Source organism: Ostrea edulis, chromosome 3 (genome assembly GCF_947568905.1).
Source record: "Ostrea edulis chromosome 3, xbOstEdul1.1, whole genome shotgun sequence".
NCBI classification, from domain to species: Eukaryota; Metazoa; Mollusca; class Bivalvia; order Ostreida; family Ostreidae; genus Ostrea; species Ostrea edulis.
The window spans coordinates 47,918,643-47,940,689 of NC_079166.1; the positions used below are offsets into that span (position 1 = coordinate 47,918,643).

Genomic DNA, 22,047 nt, shown 5'->3' on the forward strand with positions numbered 1-22,047 from the left:
ACCACAGAAAAAGTGTGTTTTGAATATATTTGTTTGAATCAAGAAATCCCAGCAAAAATTTCTGTTTTGTAATAGATAACTGTAGATTTGTATTTTCTTCAACATATGTTTCCAAAATATCTAAAAAGGATTGAACATTTACACATTCCCAGAAGAGGTGTTCCAATGTTTCTTCTTTCAATTTACAAAATGTACAGTTTTTTGTATCCTTCCTCTTAATTTTATGCAGGAAAGTGTTTGTAGCCAAAATTCTATTGATAAGTCTATTTTGGAACCATTGAAAGTTTGAATTTTTTGTTAACTTAAATGGTAACTTATAAACTGTTCTTCATTCACTTTCTTCAATTCCAAATAGAGTGTTCCATTTTATTTTACAGATTGGTTCAATATCGTTATAGTTCAATATATCATAAATATGTTTTGATTTCTTACAACATGACAATTTATAGATATTAGGTAAAATCAAGGAATTTTGTACCTTAAATATAGCCCTTTCATTATTTTTTGTTTTCATCCATGCTTTTACTGCCTGTACTATACCCATAAATTCTAAAAAATTAATATGTACACAAGGATAAATGGATGAAAAATTTTCATATGTATAAAAAGTACCATCTTCATGTATGATATCAATTACATATTGTATGCTATACTCAAACAGATTTTAATTGAAATATGTTGTTTTTTACCTATCATAATGTTTGGATTTTAAAAACGTGGAACATCACCTTTTGTCTTTCCTATAAGAAGGCTGTCTTTCCGAACTAAGTCTATCCAAGCAATAAAGACAGCTATCCAAAAGACATTTTTGAGTGGTTTTTTTTTAATCTCATGTATATAATATATTCCACATGTAGTTAATTTTGTCAAATCAAGCTTGGGAATGAAGAGCTCAAAGCCTTTATCTGTAAAGATTAATTGTCTCATCCAAAAAAAATTTAAAGATGCAATAAAGGCTTTCATATTAATCATTCGTAAACCACCATTTTCATATGTTTTTGTAATGATATCTTTCTTAATGCAGTGGCTAGGACCATTCCATACAAAGGAGTAAAAGAATTTTTCTAATTCTTTACAAAAAGCATCAGACGGATTAGGAATAGTGATCAGAATATGATTTAGAAGAGGTAGCACCAAAGTTTTAAGTACAGTTATCCTTCCTATTGGTGTTAGATATATTTTCCTCCACTGGCTGATAATTGCCTTCATCTGTATCAGCTTTGGTTCATAATTTATTTTTGGAATATTATGCAAGTCTACATCAAAGTGAATACCGAGTAACGTAAATATACCATTACCCCAAGAAAAATTTAGAGTTGAATATATAATTTCTTGACTAAATCTCTTAGTACCTATCCAGACTGCATGAGTTTTGGAGCAGTTAATACATAAACCTGATAGTTCAGAAAACTTGTTCAGTGTCCTTGCAGTTTCTAGGAGAGATTCTCTACTACCGTCAAGTATAATTGATGTATCATCTGCCAACTGAGATATTTTTTTCCAGTATTTCTAACAGTGATTTTCCTTTAATAGTACTGTTTTTTCTTATCATAATTGCTAAAATTTCAGCACAAAATAGAAAAATATAGGGTGACAAAGGATCGCCTTGTTTACAACCACGTTGTATATTGAAACATTCAGAGACATGACCTACCTGTATAACTGCGGATGTAATATTGTGATAAAATATTCTAATCCATTCTTTAATGGAAGGCCAAAAAATAAAATAGTGTAAAGTACTTTGAATAAAATCCCATGATAAAGCTTTCTCAAAATCTAGAAGTAATAAAAGCACAGGAATTTCTTCTTCTTCAGTAAACTGCATAATGTCATATATCAACCGTGTATTTTCACCAATATATCTATTGCTAATGAAACCAGTTTGGTATGTTGTTTTGTTTTTTTTGGTGTTTTTTTTTTTTTATGTTTTCTGCCACACTCAAGTTTTTATTGGTGGAAGAGAGAACCCAGATACAATGTACCTGGGAAGAGACCACCGACCTTCCGAAAGTAAACTGGGAAACTTTCTCACTTATCGGCGCGAGCGGGATTCGAACCCGCGCCGACAGAGGTGAGAGGCCATGTGATTTTGAGCGCAATGCTCTAACCACTCGGCCACGGAGGCCCCAGTTTGGTCTGTATTTATAAGTTTACTAATATGTATTTCTAATCTTTTGTCGATAGAACCTGAAGCTATTTTATATACTGTGTTTAACAATGTTATTGGACGCCAGTTTTTAAGGTACTGTCTTGGTTTTTCACCTTTTGGAAGCAAAGTTATGATGTCATGTCTCTGTGTAATAGATAAACGTTTATTTTCATAAGCATAGTTAAGTGACCTCACTACAAAGTTTCCAATTTGCTTCCAAAATACTTTTAAAAAACTCCGCTGAGAAACCATCAGAACCTGACGATTTGTTAGATTTCATGTTTCTAAGAGTTTAAGAGACTTCTTGTAATGTTAATTTGCCTTCTAATTCTAATGACTCTTTGTGTGTTAATTTTGGAATATCATTAAATTCTAACATCTCATCCAAATCTTCAATGTTTTATTATCGTCAGGATTAGCATAAAGATTTTGATGAAAATACTTTCTTTCTTTCAAAATTTTATGTTGTTCTACTATTATATTCCCATCATCAATTTCTAGTTTGGGGATTATTTTACTTGTGAAATTTGGTACAGAATACTGTTTCCGCACTTTCTGTTTAACGTCATTTATACAATCCACATAACCTTTATCACCCAAAAGAGAATTATTAAATTCCCAATAGCCTCTTCCTTTCCGAAAATCATTGAAAGAAATTGACAACAGTATCATGGAATGGTCAGAATGGTTCGATTGAACATTTATTTAAACTGGGTAGCAATTAGCTGCAATAATGTAGCCCTCTCTGATTTTTTTTTTTTTTTTTTTTTTTTTTAGGAGAGGGATACAACTCCTTAGGATCTCCGTAATGGTGCAAATGCGGGAGTGATTCACTCCCGCAACATTTGCGCTCATTCTAAACATTTCCTGACTTTCTTTACGTAAATAAAATGATATTCTATGTTTCTTAGTCAATATATAAATTTACAACCTGCAACTTAAGATTTGTGAGGCTCTATTCTACCGTTTTCAACAATTTCGATAAATTCCAATTTCTCGATTCATATTTGTGCGCCATGTTTGATGTACTGAAGTATAAACTTCCGATTGTCAAGTCATTTGCATATGCCATATAAGGTAGTATTTACATCAATGGAAAAGTATGGAGGCGAAAGCTATTTCGTCGGTATTGAAAAGGTTTGAATTTAATATCAAGTTAAAAACCGAACAGCAGAGTGTAAATTCTTTCTGCAACAAGATGATTTTCCTTTCTTTGTCGAAGTGGCTCGAGTAACTACATTTTCGCGCTGATTGTCAATGCTTACGGTTTTCATTAGATCCACCTACGAGATCTCGCGATAACAAGCATGGCGGAGCAGACGAAGAATTTTGCATGCTGTACATTGTATTTAATGAAAAACACCTTTATTAGACATGCCCGAGCACAAAGTTGGTACTCCTTTTGGTGTAAACAACATTTGGGACTAATACACAGAGTTTATTATCGGTTATTCATAAAATTATTTTGCACCATTACGGAGATCCTATGGATTTGTAGCCCTATCCCGAAAACGTCAGAATTAAAAAAAAATTGGATAGGGTTACATTATTGCAGCTAGGTAGCAATGTCTCTGATAAAAGAAAAAAATCTAATCTACTTTGCTTAAAGGGTCTTTTCTTACGCCAAGAATAACGTCTTGTTGTTTCATGTAATTGTCTAAATGGATCAATATAGCCATTACATTCCATTAGTTCTAAAACTTTGCTCCTAGCTTTAGGATTATTTATTGTGTTGTAATTGTTACAGTCAAGTTCAGTGTTTAAGACAATGTTGAAATCACCAAACCATATAATATTATAACAATTCAGCTCTTCAATGCAAGCTTGAATATTTTCAAAGAAATCAGGTGTGTCTGAATTTGGACCGTATAAAGTACAGAGTATAACCTCATGGTTTTCTATAAGTGCTTTAAGAATATGAAAATTCCCAGTAGTCTCCCTTTTCCTTGATGACCTTAAAATCAAAATTATTATTTATCAGGATAGCAACCCCTCTTGAATGTGTTGTGAAGAAGCTGAAATAACATTGAAATCCCCATTGGTTTCTTACCTCTTTTTCTGAATCTATTGAGAAATGAGTATCCTGTAGACAATAAATATTATAATTCAAATTTTTAAGATAATTTAAGACATCTCTGCGTTTAGCGATATCTCCCAAACCTTGACAATTAACTGATAAAATGTTTATAGCCATTAGAATTTGATGAAATGATAGTATAGCGACACGATCTGGAACGGATGATCCTACATGTATTTAAATTAGTTTGCCTTACTTGAGCAGCTCAGGCTGACTAGTGAATGTAAAGCAAACACATTTATAAATTTTAAAATAAAATGCAATCTGAATACATGCACATGCAATTTATCTCAATCTTCATTTTTGATCCAGATATCAAAGCAGTTATTAGAGAAGCAATTATTTCAAGTGATGCCGGGATTGCCCCCAGTGAATCTTCACCAAAGACCCCTTCTCCAGACACAAGTGCCTCTGTCTCTCCCTCTAGCTGTAGCTCTCAGGTAGATTGGAACTTTTTGGAGAATCAATCTCCAAAATCTTTAGCAGAAAAAACTCTTGATTATTTTTCTTTGTCCAGTTGTGAAAGCACAAAATGTTTCTCGGCATTATGGACGAATTTTATCTGTGAAGATACAAAGTATGGTGGCCAAACAATAAGAATATCAAATGACATTGATGTAAATTTCGAAGAATTTCACACTCTTCTCTTAGAAAATCTCAATTTTGTCACAGACAATGCATTTGTGGAGGAAGAGCGAGGGAAGACGTCTTATTGACTTGCGACTTAAGAGAGAAGACAAATTTACAGGGGTGAAAGCAAATGATAGTTTGGGTTGGGGGGGGGGGGGGATTTCAGAAGAAATGCGGAAAATGGGAATCTTTGTCTGAAAATTACAAATTATTAACAAGTGGAAATCTCTTGTTTAAAAGTTCAAAGAAGTGAATGATGAAAGGACTAAGACCATGTTTAGCTATATCGGCCCTGTGGTGTGTTAAAAAATAAAGCAGAATGAATTGAAATAAAATTGTTATCATTTGATAATATTATCTTTATACCATCGCGACGTGCCAAGATTTCCCCGCCAAAACGTCAGCTTGTGGAATTCTATACAAGACAAAACCGGTATCGGTCTGGTTTTCTGCAGAAATCTCCACTTTTTTCAAATTTAGTCATATAATTCATATAAAACACGACCTTCGATCCAGAAACTGACTGTAGTCTATCAAAATCTATCAATACAAATAAATTTTGTACGAACGATTTTTTGGATCGAAAGGTGTGCTGTTGATGAATATCAACTTTGAATTAAATCGAGAGCAATCCGGAATTATTTATTTTTGTGAGAGTTGTGGGTATTTTATTAATTATGTTGCTTTGAAAAATTAAAACAATATACTTATGTGGAGTCTACATCATTCCCATGCAGAATACACCCCTATGTGGTGTTTTTATCACAAGTTTGTGCAGGAATTCTAAAAGCTATAGAATTTTGATGCGTAAACAAACGAATCTGCTGTCCGACAAATCGGATCTTCAATGCTATAGAAAGTTTTTATTTAGACGACACCAACAGAATTACTAAGATCAAAATGAAAAGAATTTATAGAACATGCATTGATATAACTAAAACTATTGTCGATATATCGAGAGTATAACGTTCACTGGGGCAAGTAAATATATGAAGGATTTTTGAGCAAGTGACGTCATAGACGTCGTGGCTTAGTGGTAGAGAGCCCGTCCTTCAATCGGGAGATTCGGGTTCAATTCCTACCCGTGTCAATATTATTTTTTTAAAAATTAAAATCATACTGTTAACTACACTTTTCTTGGCGTTATTGAAAAATTAATTTCTTCCAAGACACTGAAGATGAAATTATACCTGAATACAAATAAAAATCAATAGGCCTATGTAATCACAGAACACCAAGAAAATATGCAAGGATTACAGATTACATTTTTTAAAATTCATTGAAAAAAACCCACCCAAAATACTTTATTTTCGGACTTGATTTTATTTCAAAGTATGAACCAGCAAAAGATAATGGAAAGGAAAGTTTTTCCAATGCATCTAATGTACAGAAGAAAAGTCAGAAAAAATGTGAATCCATTAGCTATTCGTCATTTCCTGCAGAGTAAGAACTTTCTTGTTGAAACCACCACATGCTATATTGTGTAGCAAGTGTAGACATGTGTATCAGTAAATTCACATCCAACAAAATTGTCACCACCAATCTCGGCCATTTCCTGAGACAAAGTCTCTACAGACAATTTCAATACCTCTCGACAGAACCAGGGCTGGGGTAATGGTAATTAAATGACAGCCAATTCAATGTAATGGGGTGTAATGGACCATTTTTGCATTACAAGTAATGGTAATGTAATGCATACTGTACTGCACATTATTTTTCATTACATTTACACTACTTCAAATATTTGATGATATTTTGAAGATTTAGAATAATTCATTTTATTAGTAATTGACTGAAGCATTTGAAACATTGATGACAATCAAATGCAATGAATAACTTAATAGATATGTTTCCTAACATTGCTGAATATTTTGTGTACTTATGTTAATGTATAATTAAAAATCATAATACAGAAATAATTTTTCTGCCATTTCTTTAATATCTGACAGTATGTTATGTAAATGTGTAATGTAAATTCACTCTCAAGTAATGTAATACCTTATATTTTAAAATAGGAGTAATGGTAATGCGAAATTTTCTAGGTAATGTAAGGCATTACAGTACTATGTAATTGACCCCAAGCCTGGATAGAACACCTTCTCATGCATATATGCAAGTGCCTTGGACCCCAACTTGTCATTTCCTCTTTTGCAAGATTTTCAGCATTTCTTCATAGAGATCATAATTCCAACTGCAAGGTGTCCAAGATGATGAATTCAGACCTGACCAGTGTTTTTGACAATTTGATAACTTTTGACTCTACACTTTTCATCAGGACAACCATTCTTGAACTCATTCAAAAAGTACATTATGACATTCATAATTCAACATGCAGATTTTCATTTGAATCATCAAATATGAATTCTTCCAATTAATAACACCCCCCCCCCCAAAAAAAAACACTTTAAAAACCTCCACAGGTATATTTCAAATGACATAGAACCATGGTATCAGGATGTCTCTGGAAGTGCCATGGGTTAATAAGGGTTAAACTTCAGAGTCGACATGTTTCTTCCAAGCAATATAGTCTTGTTTGGATCCAGTTTTTCCAGTTTTGATATAACTGCCTGATACTGTACAATGTAGGTGTCAATCTGGTCCCCCTATTGTGGGAATCTGTTTCCACATAACTGCTGTATAATCTGGTACCTTGCTATTGGCAGGCACAACAAGGAAGCTATTCCTGCAGTGATGTCCAACACTTATCCTCATGTGTCACTGATGCCACTATCATTGATGAATCTGATGGCAGTGATGATAGCATTATTGAGGAGTAGGAATATGGATTCTTGTCAATCTGATTCATGTCACCCTTGCCATCAATTTTTGCTGTACATATTATATCATCCTGAAATTCAAATTACTCCAGTATTATATCATTATCAAAACTACAGTATATCATAAATGAAAGGTGAAGATAACAAACAGTGATCAATCTCATAACTCCTACAAGCAATACAAAATAGATAGTTGGGCAAACACGAACGCCTGTATTATAATATTCATATAAAAGTTGTACTTTTGTTTCATGTCCTCATGTATTTTCATTGATATAGAATTCAGAAAAATTACATTTATGTATTCGGTGGGAGATTGACATGTCTCCAACTAAACAATAGAGGACAGTTTAGCTACATGTACATTTCTGCATAAATAATTATATACACAAACATTTCATTTGAATTTGATTCCCCATCTAATAATTTTTGTTGTAGCTAATGTTGATATATTATCTTACTTCACAATTATCAGCAAATTCACAAAATATTTTTATCTTTCATACTCTTTCTTGTGGTAAATGTATGGAAAAATTTAATATTCAATAATATAAAGGAGATAAGCTAACAAAAAAATATATGCCTAAATCATGGTAGTACCCATGAAATTCAACATTCTCTGAGTGATTCTATATCTAATCCCAATGCAGGCATGTAAGTTGTAAGTGTAATTGTTGAAATTAAGTTTGACATGTTTACAATTTATCTTGAAATAAGGCATATTTAAATTATAAAACCAAACTGTTCTTATGATTTTCCTGGCTTAATGGTGCTTTTAAGTATTTAAAAATTATTGAATGTAAAAATCATTCCGACTTTTCTAATCCATGTTTCCGCGTAAGGCCAAAAAAAATATATATAAGGCTGAAGGTCCTAAAGTCGTGCGTGCCCAGTAGTCGTGCGCCATTTTGTTTGTTGTCATTGTTGGGGCCCATGCCTAAATATTACGTCATGAGGAGCTGATTTTTGAAGATAATTAAAGAGAGCATCCATATTTTTACAATGAGTGAAATATGGGAAGAAAACAGGAAGGATTGATAATAATACAATTATACACCCAAAATACCCGCCATTTTGTTAATGCTTTTTTCCCTGACTGTGAAAGCACGTGTTAATCATGCTGAACCGCAACCGGTGGCCGTACCAAGCACATGGCTAATTAGCATAATCCAATGTGAAAGTTGTGGTGTATTTCGATTGGTTTATAAGGACAAACATTTTATTTGTTCGTTTATTGAAAAGTTGGTAGTCCTTATGCATTTGGAATGTTGCTCAAAATGTCGGGAATTAGTGCAAAGCCATACAAGTTATCTCTTTTAATGTTTTTAGACTTCAAAGAAAAAAAATCAAATGTTAAGTTGAGACAATACAGTCCTAGTCGACTTATCAATGTCTATCTGGCTGTCAAGGATGTGTGCATTAGTGTCCGTAAGGCAGCGAATAAGTATATGCCTAGTGTCACCATCCAAACTATTCACGTGGAAAGGAAATGTTCACATGGAGAAGGGCACCATGGGATTTATTTGATTTAATGTAATATTTTCTTTCTATTCACTGTATGGAAGTACAAATGCATAAAAGGAATGCGGTAAAAAAGTTACCGAACAATAAAATGTGTTTTCTTAGCCTCATTTTACTGCTACATCCGGGTGCACGACTACTGGTCCTAAACAAATATGGCCGACGTTGAACTTCACTTGTTTTGTGCCTCAACATAGCCTAGGTCACACAAGCCGTTTGACTTCCCATAAAAATATTACACCGCGAGGGGGCGCTATCGAAAAACGGAAAGCGACACCGAAGAAAACAAAGAGCACAGCTGTTGTTCCAAATGTCAGTTTATGTGTCGCTTGTTCTAAAGAAAGCAAACGTTGAGTTTTTGGAAGTTCGAAATTTGGTCCTTCATTAGAGAAACCAGTGACGATATGACCAGAATTATGCTGACTTCACGAGAACTAGTATTACTATGCAGGTCTTCTTCAAACATTAATTGCGGTAGAATCGTATACAATAGCGATTTCCCATAGCCTGTTGGTAATACTGCCAACACGTCTGACCTATTTGCTAATTTAAGTAAACACTCTTTCTGTAAAGGTTTCAGTGAGAATTCGATTTTTAAATCTGATAAAACTTTGTTTATCTTCTGTTCGACTGCATCCGTCATCGTTATGCATTGATCAACCAATCAGCTGCTTTATCAGAATTCGGATAAGCCTCGTTATGGAGTGTAAATGTTTATCGTAGAATGCTCCTAGACGTTTGTCTCGTAGAACACTGCATTGACAAACGTGTAGGTGACCTAGACTAGCCTCAACAATGAATTTGATAAACCGCTTTGGAATATTTTGAATAAAGAGAAAGTAAGATTTTAACATGGTAAGTTAAAATATCATGTGAGATTAACTAATATTTCATTTTACTATTTCTTGAAACGAATATTTTCATAAGCGCACGACTACTGGGCACTCGAGGGTATGTTAATTGGTTTCCACTTTCCCGACCTACCCTAATTAAAAATTTCTGTTGACCCTAACACATTTTTTTCTATTCTCACAGATTTTGCAAATGTCATCACTACAACAAGAATATATTTATTGACTTATGAAGTTATCTATTATGCACTAATACCAGACAGATTCCAAAACACAGAAACAGTTTTTGTTTACAGTAAATTGATGAAATGTATCGATTCATCATATAACTTTTATTTGATTACTAAATAATCACTAAGTTAAGTTTAAACATAGTAGAATACTAGAATACCAAATCATTCGAAAATTATTCAACCTATAACCCCCCACAGGTCTATACATGTTACCCCAGAGACATATACCATTATGGAAATATACATCTATATACAATTATATGTCTCTTTATCCTATACAAATACTTTTTAGACCATACAATGATACATGGAAAGTTCAAAGTGTGAAGTGAGTCAAACATCATGTAAGAAAATTCAAATAGACCCGAGAAGGTCATGCACTTGGAATTGAAAATGGCATGATCGTGAAACAGCTGATTTTTCTGATCAGCTGATATACATACAATTTTAAATCTTAACAATATATAATTATAATAGATAAACAATAAATATATGTTGACAACAGTTAACAGATTTGTTGTGGGATTTCCAACAGCCCAATGCGTGAATATTATGAGTTTATGTCAACACACCACAGGCGCACCATACTATTCGTTCCATGCGACTTGTTTATTATTTTTAAGAGCAATTGGTACACCTATTTGGTTATACAGTTTAACGAGTAGAGGTGAAGTATATTCATATTTCTAAAACTTACGTTGAAATGCGATGAGTACATCCTCTGCAACTTCCACGAACAGCTCAAACAGGCTAACGGCGCGGCGTGTGAAAATGGCCGAATGAAGGATTGAAAAATATGGTGTGCCATTCGGGCTATAAGTAAAATAACCTTATTGCGTATTGGGAAAGAAAATTTCTTTTTCAAGATCTTATTATATATTAAACCACTCATTGCATAATTATGTTTTACAATATGTTACCACTTCTAATAATATATAGCGACGTTGTATGACGCAATCTTAAAAAGTAGAGCAAATTATAGGATTTATACTAGTAATGTAAACCTTAAAATAGTGTTCTTTCACGAACTCTACATATAAAAACCAGTACATTATAGGAAAAGAACATGTTAGAGAATATTTCTAACAAAAAATTATTCACTTTGGACGTTAGGCCGAATTTTGATAAACATGGTCTTAGTCCTTTCTAAAACTGGGAACAGTGCACATACTTGGAAATATTTTGAGATATTCAGTCAAGTTTACGGCAGTAAAGCTTCAACCAAAGTTACAGTGTCATTTGATACCGGACGTAAAGAAAAGCTTGCTATTTCTGATGATTATAAACCTCCACACTCCGACAGAACATGTACTTCCGGTACTTCAGCATCTGTTAAAAATCTGCCGTGAAGGTGTCCAAGAAAAATAAGATAAGTCATACCACAAATTTTATGCAAAACTTGCAAGAACAGAATCAAACTCTGATGGCATCAATTGAACGCCACCACGAGGAGAAGATGCGGCGCATTGACAGAACGCTGGACATTATGGAAAGATCAATGGACAAAAAGTTGTTTTAAACTAAGTGCTACCAGTCGTTTGTATTTTGTATTTATTTCTTGTCTCAGAACAGGTTTTCTGCGATATTTTTAAATGATTTTTCCATAATGTTTTTAGCTCACCAAACCAAAGGTTCAAGTGATTTTTTCTGATCACCCATTGACCGTCGTCCGTCAGTTTGTCCGTCCGTCTGTAAACTTTTCACATTTTTGACTTCTTCTCTAGAACCACTGCACCGGAAATGCCAATATTTACAACAAAGCTTCCATATAAAGTGTAGAATCTAAATTGTTCAAGCCATAACCCTCGGACAAATACTGGGTCCCCAGGATTGGTTGATTGTATCTAGCTTAACGTCTCACTTTTCTAAAATTTTCGAGACATGAAATTTGAACCTTGGTCTGACTGAATAGCCTTAGGCACTCCTACAAAACTGAAAAACTTGGTAGACTATGGTTTTCGCCTTAATATTCAGAGGTATAGCTTCAGGGAATCTAGTGGACGTACACATGATAGTAAGTAAATACTGGTTCCCTCACGTAGTTTTTGGCAAGGGTCCTACACCCTACTTGAATGGTTCCTCAAATGCTGGAATGGGTTGTAGAGGGGCAAATAGTATTTTCTGATTAGGTGTAACTACTATCTGGCAAACATGACAAGACTTGCAAAATTAAGAAACATCCTTTCTTAAATTTGGCCAATAAAAATTACTCAAAATCCTGTTACAAGTCTTACTGACTCCTAAATGACCTGCCATGGGTGTATCGTGAGCCAAACTCATGATCTCCCTACGATATATCACTGGGACTACTATTTAGTGAACAACCCCCCATACTTCATCGGGTGGGGCATCAGGTGGTCGCCATTTTCGCATAAGGATCCCGTCCTTGGTATAGAAACACTCTCCAACTTTGGCGGCCTCTTCTGGTGGAAGTGCCCTCTTGCTCATTTGAATAATACCAGTTTTCTTATTTTGCCCTGACAGTAGCTGCTCTCTACTGAAGGTGTTCTTGCCTTAGTCTAACTGTATATTGGGACCATCATCGTCACTGGTTTTCAGTGGAGACTCACTGTTATATGGTTGTCTGTTTTCATGTGAACAGCCATCAAGGTCAAACAGGAAAGTGTCACTGAAGTCAATTTCATGAGATGAACCAGCCGTGTTGAGGAGTTGAATATGGTCAGCCTGGGCTTCTTTTAATGGTCAGCCTGGACTTCTTTTCTTCTAGTCATCGATCTAGTAACAGTACATGCTGGATATCGGTCGTCGTCTTCCTCATCGGACGCGACATTGGAAGTGATTTTCTCACAGACTACAGGATCTGGTATGCCACCAGCTAAATCGTTACCTAGCAACAAGGAAACGATTGAACAGGAAGACTAGGTCGAACATCTACGATATCAGGTCCAGTAATTATAAATTATATATAAGGGAACATCAATGACACTAGCTCAACACCCTGTAATAAAACTGACCCACCACTAGAAGTCTGCCCAGACAAAGACAACACATTCTCCAACAACAAAGTCTATGCAGCACCAGTATCTCTCAAAATCTGAACAGGTTTAACTTCACTAGAGCCATTGAGTGAAAGAAATCCCTGAGACAAAAAGGGCTTATAATCCTCCATAGAAGTAACAGAACTGGACTTTGAACCCTGAACATCAGGAGTGTCATAACAAAGGAAGCAAAGTTTTCCTCTCCTTTCTAAATGCTGTACACGCATGTGGCTGTAGTTTGTCAAGGTCATTTTTTCTCTTAAGATTAAAGCATTCACTAATCAGATGACTTTTTTTCTTACAATAAGTACAAGTATGCAACGATCCTACACCAGAAAAACCTTCAGAACGTCCTGACCTTGGACTGGACGTAGAACCACTGTAATGTGGTGACTGGCAACTAAATTAAAACTCTGAAGCACTCCTATTATCTGGGTCTACACTTTTTGATGAACTATTAGCTTGAGATTTTGCGACAAAATATTCTTATGAGAGAGAGTACAGTATCTGAAATAACCGAGGCTTCCTCAAGAGTTCTCACATTCCTGTCTTCTAAATGTGTTCTCAGATCTTGATGAACACATTCCTTAAATTCTTCTACAAAGATGAGTTGACGAAAGTTGTTGAAATAGACATTAATTCTATAAGATCCCAATCATTGATCAAATAAAACTTTTTCTCTGGTAAACTCTACATATGTTTGAATGTCAAATTTTCTGAATTTTTGCCTGTTCGCTTCGGGTACTAATTCATAAGCTTTTAAGATTGCGGCTTTAACCTTGTCATAATCTGAACGAGTAAACGTCGGGCGCTTTGCCAATCAAAACACTTTGTAACAAAGTGGACCAAACCTGCCGTGGCCATTTCAATTTTGAAACTTTTAAATTGAGGAAAATATTTATCAACTGATTTTTCTTGAAATTTCGGATTTAACCTGATATTTTCAGCTGCATCGAATTCATTTCTGACAGGTAATGTTTCAGATTTCTGTTGTAACTTTAATTTTTCTAATTCAAATTGTCTTAAACTTTCTCTCTCTGCTCTTTCAGTCTCGACTTGCATTTTTCTCGCTCAAATTCATATTTGTCTTGTCTCAGGTGGCAGGGGTGGTGGTTTGTAAGATGTATATTTAATTGCTGTTACAAAATTTAGAAATTCATTTCAAAATTAAGGATTATCTCCCTCATGCATAGCTCTTATCCTTGGACGAATTTGGCTCCACTTTTTGGCACGCTGTTTTTGGCTATATTTAGCTCTAAAACTTCATAGTTATTTCGGATTTCAAAGATTTCGGTTGAGCATCACTGAAGAGACATTATTTGTCGAAATGCGCATCTGGTGCATCAAAATTGGTACCGTATAAGTTTTACATTATGACCCATGGGTCGAGGCCTCTGTTGGTGGACTGTTAGTCCCCCGAGGGTCTCTACAGCCCAGTAGCTAAGTACTTCGTTACTAGCTTGAAAATACGAATGTATATTTAATTGCTGTTACAAAATTTAGAAATTCATTTCAAAATTAAGGATTATCTCGCTCATGCATAGCTCTTATCCTTGGACGAATTTGGCTTCACTTTTTTGGCACGCTGTTTTTGGCTATATTTAGCTCTAAAACTTCATAGTTATTTCGGATTTCAAAGATTTCGGTTGAGCATCACTGAAGAGAAATTATTTGTCGAAATGCGCATCTGGTGCATCAAAATTGGTACCGTATAAGTTTTACATTATGACCCATGGGTCGAGGCCTCTGCTGGTGGACTGTTAGTCCCCGAGGGTCTCTACAGCCCAGTACCTAAGTACTTAGTTACTAGCTTGAAAATACGGATGTATATTTAATTGCTGTTACAAAATTTAGAAATTCAAAATTAAGGATTATCTTTCTCATGCATAGCTCTTATCCTTGGACGAATTTGGCTCCACTTTTTTGGCACGCTGTTTTTTGGCTATATTTAGCTCTAAAACTTCATAGTTACTTCGGATTTCAAAGATTTCGGTTGAGCATCACTGAAGAGACATTATTTGTCGAAATGCGCATCTGGTGCATCAAAATTGGTACCGTATAAGTTTTACATAGAAATAACCAACCCCTGGCTTAGGGTTCACAATACAGTAATTTATTGCATGATAAAACGAATGATGGTTACAATGATGATTACATAATGTCGATTACAATGGCCCTAAAAGACAAAATAGTAACAATGAATATCACAGCGAATTACAATCAATAGAACGTATATTTCAAACACGGCTCACAGAATTTCACAGTTAATCACACCCGATCGACCTGATCCATAGCTCGTTATTCCATTGATCTCGTCAAAATAGGAAGACATCCAGGTCCCAACGTGTGCGCCAAATGTTACAGAGACATTTCTATGCCTCTAGTGGGATTTGAACCCGGGTCTCTGGCACTGATTGTTTTGGAAAACCGTGTGACTCAAAAATATTTTCTTCTACAAGTTTTTTTAGCGACAGTAAATTTGCTATCGTGTTTATGCATTGCAGATTAAATCTCTAACCCGAAGTGTACAGCTAAACTGATCAACATCTTTTTTAAGGCATCGAACACTTGAACATTCGGCGAGTCAAGAAAATCTGTGACCGAAAACATGGTAAATTCTGCTATGAAATTCAATAATTCAGTAAAAATTATATTTAGATCTTGGAAAATGTGATATATTTTGTTTCTGATCCCCAACGAGCCCCCAATTTTGTTATGGGTCATAACATTAATATAGCGCGTCAGAATTTACTAACAAAAAGCAATTAAACAATTAATAAGATTTATTTACAATTAATAATTGAATGAAAATTGTAACAATATCAAAATACTAACTTACGGTAGTTGAACAATATATCTACACACACAAAAATGGTAATTCCAAACTCGTAGTTCCCAGTATCATAAAATTCAAAAGCAAATAAAAGTGTCTAACCAGAGCTTTTTTTATCATAACAATTTCAGTGTATATATAATAGGAATGAATTTTCTAGTACAATCCTGAAAGACAATAATGCAATCATTACGTAATCTTTGTTCTAAAAATAGCATGTATCTTGAACAATATCGGTCACAGGTGTCAATGAAATAAACATCACTTCTCTAGAACAATCTAGGTGCAAATAGTAATATACACAATACTAGGTTTTAAAGCATCGAAACCTGTTATTATAGTATAGAGTATAGATGTGTTCTTAAAACTTCAAAGACATCAATTACATAATATAATAGGTGTATTAACATTAAAACATATGACTAATTTGGACCCATCAAATTACCGCGCCCAACAGACCTTAAACTGCGCCCAATAATAGCAGGCCCTTCTTGTCCAACACAAAGACTTAGTAATTTCCTAGATATTATACTAAAACCCATCTGCAAATTAGTTCCGAATTATATTCGGGACGACATGGATTTCTTATACCACATTCCTAAAATCGTTGAAGAAAATACAAAATTGGTGAGTTTTGATGTCACAAGTTTGTATACAAATATCCCACACAACTTGGATATAGAAGCCAATTCCTTCTGGATTGATTAACATCAAGATGTATTGCAATCAAGATTTTCAAAGGAATTTATCCTGGAAGGAATCAAAATAGTTTTGGAAAATAATCATTTTTATTTTTTTTTTTTTTTTTTGGATAAATACTTTCTTCAAAAAAAAAGGAATAGCCATGGGGACACCCCCCCCCCCCCCCCCCCCCTTACGCAACTTTAGTTTTGGGCTTTCTTGGGGAGAAACTATTTACAGAATGCAAATCAGTTTTTGGGGAAGACTTTGGCCTGTTTATTGAGAATAACTGGAAACGCTATTTGGATGATTGCATTATTTTTTTGACCAAATCATTACAAGATCTACAACATTTCCACAACATGCTGAATCACCTACACGATAACATACGATTTACAATGGAAATTAACGAAAATGAATTACCATTTTTAGACATCCTGGTTGTAAACGAGGGGTGAAAATCATAACAGATCTCTACTACAAGAATACAGATTCCCATCAATATTTGATGTTATATATATATATATATATATATATATATATATATAGTTTGTAAAAAATAATTCGGTATTTGATACAGTAAATACATCCAATAATAAAAGTCAAGAAACACAAAACTCAAATAACATTTCACTGTTAGCGCTTTCGGCTTTAATGCCTCTTCAGACAGTTATAAAATGAAATAATATTGCTAAGTAACGTCAACATATCACGACGTAAGTAATTGTCCTTTGTGACGTCATAATAAATTACACTGGTAGCGGTATAATACACACAATATTAGACAATAGGACAGGTCATACACAACCACAATATTTTTGGAACAGCTAGAAGATTTTTTCCTATATTAGAACAATCCCAAAATCTCAAAAACATGATAAAAGAATCTCAAATAAAAAAACAGCAGAGGACAGGCTCCTAATCTGAAGAGAATTCTAACGCGCGCCCGATTTACTACGGAAAATTCCAACTCCGTGCAAAAAAGTGGGGATTCACGTTGCGGTACATGTAATCATTTAGAGGAAGGCAGAGAAAAATTCTTAAATGCGGCAAAAAATGAACACTAAATTCTAACATGACATGCAAATCCGAAAACGTAATATATTGTATGACCTGCCCTAACTGTAATGAAAACTACATCGGACAAACCAATAAACTGAACGCCCGTGTGCGCGTCCACAAGCAGCAAATTCGCGATCCAAGTATCAGAAATTCGCCATGTTCCGAACATTTTGCCATTTGTGGTCATGGAGATTTCAATATCTTTCCATTTTATAAAATGTATAATGACTGCGAAATTTCCAGAGTTACAAAGGAGGAATACTTTATAAAATTGTTTAATCCCAAACTTAATATATATAAAAGAGCACTAAGTTCCAACAACACCTAGAAGTGTCGAATCCACAACGTGGATACAAGGACAAAAAATTATACAAAGCACTAAAATGACCAACAACATGAATAACCACATTGTCAAATTCGGGACGACCTTCTTCAGGACAAACGGAAAGAATTGCATGATGTGGCCAATATTAACAGAGAATAATAACAAAACAACAAAAACTACATATAACTACAACTAGCACTACAACTACACTAAATAGGACATGTCCTATTCGTCCAAAGAGCTGGTTCACAATGTACGAAGTAGTGATAACAGTCTATTATTACTACTTCGTACATGATGTACTTCTTTTAGTTTGTCCTGAAGAAGGGACAGGTCGTCCCGAAAATGACAATCTGGTTGTTCGTGTCGTTGGACATTTTAGTGCTTTGTATACATGTATGTATATGTATATATATATATATATATATATATATATATATATCTCCAATAATAAAAGTCAAGAAACATAAAACTCGAATAACATTTCACTGTTAGCGCTTTCGGCTTTAATGCCTCTTCAGACAGTTATATATATATGTGTGTGTGTGTGTGTGTGTGTGTGTGTGTGTGTGTGTGTGTGTGTGTGTGTGTGTGTGTGTGTGTAAGACTTTAAAGTGTGATGGTCGCTCCAAAGTGCGATGGTCACGCCAAAGTGCGATGGTCTGCGCCAAAGTGAGATGATTTGCTAACGATATGGACGCCAAAATGCGATGGTCACGCCAAAGTCTGATGGTGCGGAGTTCAGTAACGTTTGTGACGTCTTGTCATTGTAACGTCATTCTTAACGCCTTTCAAGATTAAACCGAAGGAATGCAACGTTAGTTTTCCTCAACGAAGGTTCTTTCTGCTGCAGTGCTGATATCAATTTCTTCGGGATATATTGGAGGAACACACGGGTGATTAAGATTGACATCGGCAAGGTTTACAATGTTGAGGATTGTGAGAACGGCAAAGTGCATTTGTTGTCGAACTATCTACTTCGCCCAAACATGCTTGGGAGTATGCTATAATGCAAAACATTCTATACGATTTTGCGTTGGAAAATGTTGTGTTTAATAATACGACAACTAAATGGCATTGAAATAAGTCCTTATTCTTATTTTTTGTGCATGGATTTTGCACTGACATTTTGGTGAAACAAGACACGGTTGGTACAGTCTGTACCAAAACACTGTCGTTTACAAACCAACGGAATTCGGCGTGTCACTCCATCGCACTTTGGCGCATTAGTATGTACCATCGGACCGTGTTATCGGTCTTCTTCAGTTGTGTTTATCTCGTTAGCGGTCTTCTTCAGTCGACAGATGAAGACCGGTAACACGGTCGAAATATTTCTAGAATGTGATTAGATGGAGTTTTTTTCATTTTACTCCGTAGACTTTATATATATTACATCCGATTACGATACGAGTGTTAAATTAACTAATTCGTGCACGTATTTTAATCGTTGTCCATATTTGCGTGAACATTTCGGCCTTTCATCAGTAATACTAAATAAATACCGATTAGGATTCCGATTATTCCGCCTAAACTTATAATACCTATAATCAGTTTCGTACTGGTGCTGTACCGTTGATCAAACTTTCCTGATTTTCCGTGAGTTGCTTTCGAAAACATTTTTATAGATACTGGAGACGTACTGGTTTTTTCAATGGCCACTTCCGTGCTCTTTTCTGTTTCCCTGCTCAATATCCTGGTTATTATTCCTGGGGGGAAATATTCAACATCCATAAAAATGACATTTAACTTTTCTTCTCGAGTAAATCTCAAATGCACCATCTACAATTTGTGTCACATGAGAGGAAAATCTATGAAAAAAGGCAAAATATTTCTTCTTCTTTTTCTATTTCCTGGATTTTTACAAATCCTAAAGAATATTTTTATATAAGTTTTATAAATTATGACGTACAAATCAAATTTCCTGTCGGCTAAATAAAGTTTCTACCACATATGTGAGTTTGGCATGTCAAACGTTGCGATATCTAATAATTTCTCTTTGTATTATGCAATTTATCATGTGTGTTCTATATTTTCTATATGTATATTAGTACTGGTGCTGTACCGTTGATCAAACTTTCCTGAATTTCCGTGAGTACTCATATCACAGATGTTTGCTTTCGAAAACATTTTCATAGATACTAGAGACGTACCGGTTTTTTCAATGGCCACTTCCGTGCTCTTTTCTGTTTCCCTGCTCAATATCCTAGTTATTATTCCTGGGGGGAAATATTCAACATCCATAAAAATGACATTTAACTTTTCTTCTCGAGTAAATCTCAAATGCACCATCTACAATATGTGTCACATGAGAGGAACATCTATGAAAAAAGGCAAAATATTTCTTCTTTTTTTCTATTTCCTGGATTTTTACAAATCCTAAAGAATATTTTTATATAAGTTTTATAAATTATGACGTACAAATCAAATTTCCTGTCGGCAAAATAAAGTTTCTACCACATATGTGAGTTTGGCATGTCAAACGTTGCGATATCTAATAATTTCTCTTTGTATTATGCAATTTAGCATGTGTGTTCTATATTTTCTATATGTATATTAGTACTGGTGCTGTACCGTTGATCAAACTTTCCTGAATTTCCGTGAGTACTCATATCACAGATGTTTGCTTTCGAAAACATTTTCATAGATACTAGAGACGTACTTTTATTTTCAATGGCCATTTCAATGCTCTTTTCTGTTTTCCTGCTCAATATCCAATCTCTACCCAGAGTTTTCGTTCCCGCTACGCTCCACTAATACCTCTGTCAACGTCTAAAAATCATATCAAAACGTACTAAAACTAACTTAGCATATCAAACTGTAATGATCATATCTAAGCAAATCAAACACTTGTCTGAATTTTATAAACGCAGAAGCTGGTAAATATGAGACACCTGAGCGAATTAAGATGGGTCCTTAGTCCAGGATTTTTGGGGTTTAGGTAGCATTTTTTTGTTTGGAATCAATAGATTAACATTCAGAGTAATGAGAAAAGGCAAATTAGTTAAGGATTTCCAGATTTATTTTCATTACAGACACTACTGAAGTAATGTACCCCTATGTAGATTTTTATGAAATTCATTGGAAACAGTTATCTGTTGTTATTTTAAAATAAAAACAACAACAAAAATTTTAAACTGCATTTATTTATCAGGAAACATGTCAATAACTAAAACACGTCATTTTCAATATGTTCATCAAGTTTTAGTATAATAAGTGCAAAATTATTGAATTAGCCTTATTCTCCAAAATGTTAAAAAACAAACAAATATGGATACAATTTCCTTATAGCATGGTTTACATATCATTTTTTCTGTTTATATTAGTAAATGTACATCTGTTATAGTTATTTATGGAAAAAAATCCATACCTTTCCTTAATAATTTTAAATCTATAGCTTCCAGAGTATGTATACCCCCATAAAAACCCTAAGTCTGGCACCATACAACTGAGCTATTCAAAACCACTCATGGATTAAAATTTTATGTAATTTCATGAAAAGACACAGATAATAATTCCTTATCACCTTGGTAAAATGTTTGTGAAAAATATAGGAAATCTATTGCATAATGGACTTGATAAATAATTTAATGAAAACAGAGTTATTGTCCTTGGATTCAATATTTTGAAACGCATCATTGACTATTCAAATATAACTAAGACTTTTGAAATATTTTATGGCTAACAAGATTTTTTACAATAACTATTGAAAAAGACTCCAACAAAATTTATGTTCCAGTCATTAACTTATTGACTTTGCACAATCTTATGACGCCACAGGAGTGTGGAACTACGTTAAAAGGTTTTATATGAATATTCATTCATCCAATAATACTAGAATAATCATGGAATTCGTTGTTTTTGTGAACTTACTGTAAGATTTTAAGCTTAACACTAAAACGTGTAAAATCA

The 22,047-nt window shown here is 34.3% G+C and overlaps 1 long non-coding RNA gene across 1 annotated transcript; it reads right to left on the reverse strand.

The window, feature by feature from the left end:
• Window positions 1-5,704: 5,704 nt before the first annotated feature.
• LOC130052594 (uncharacterized) lies at window positions 5,705-11,375 on the reverse strand. The gene is made up of 2 exons (XR_008800949.1): window positions 10,936-11,375; window positions 5,705-7,704 (listed from the first exon to the last, which is right to left on the reverse strand). It is a non-coding gene; the product is annotated as an uncharacterized LOC130052594 (long non-coding RNA).
• Between the last annotated feature and the right edge of the window lie 10,672 nt (window positions 11,376-22,047).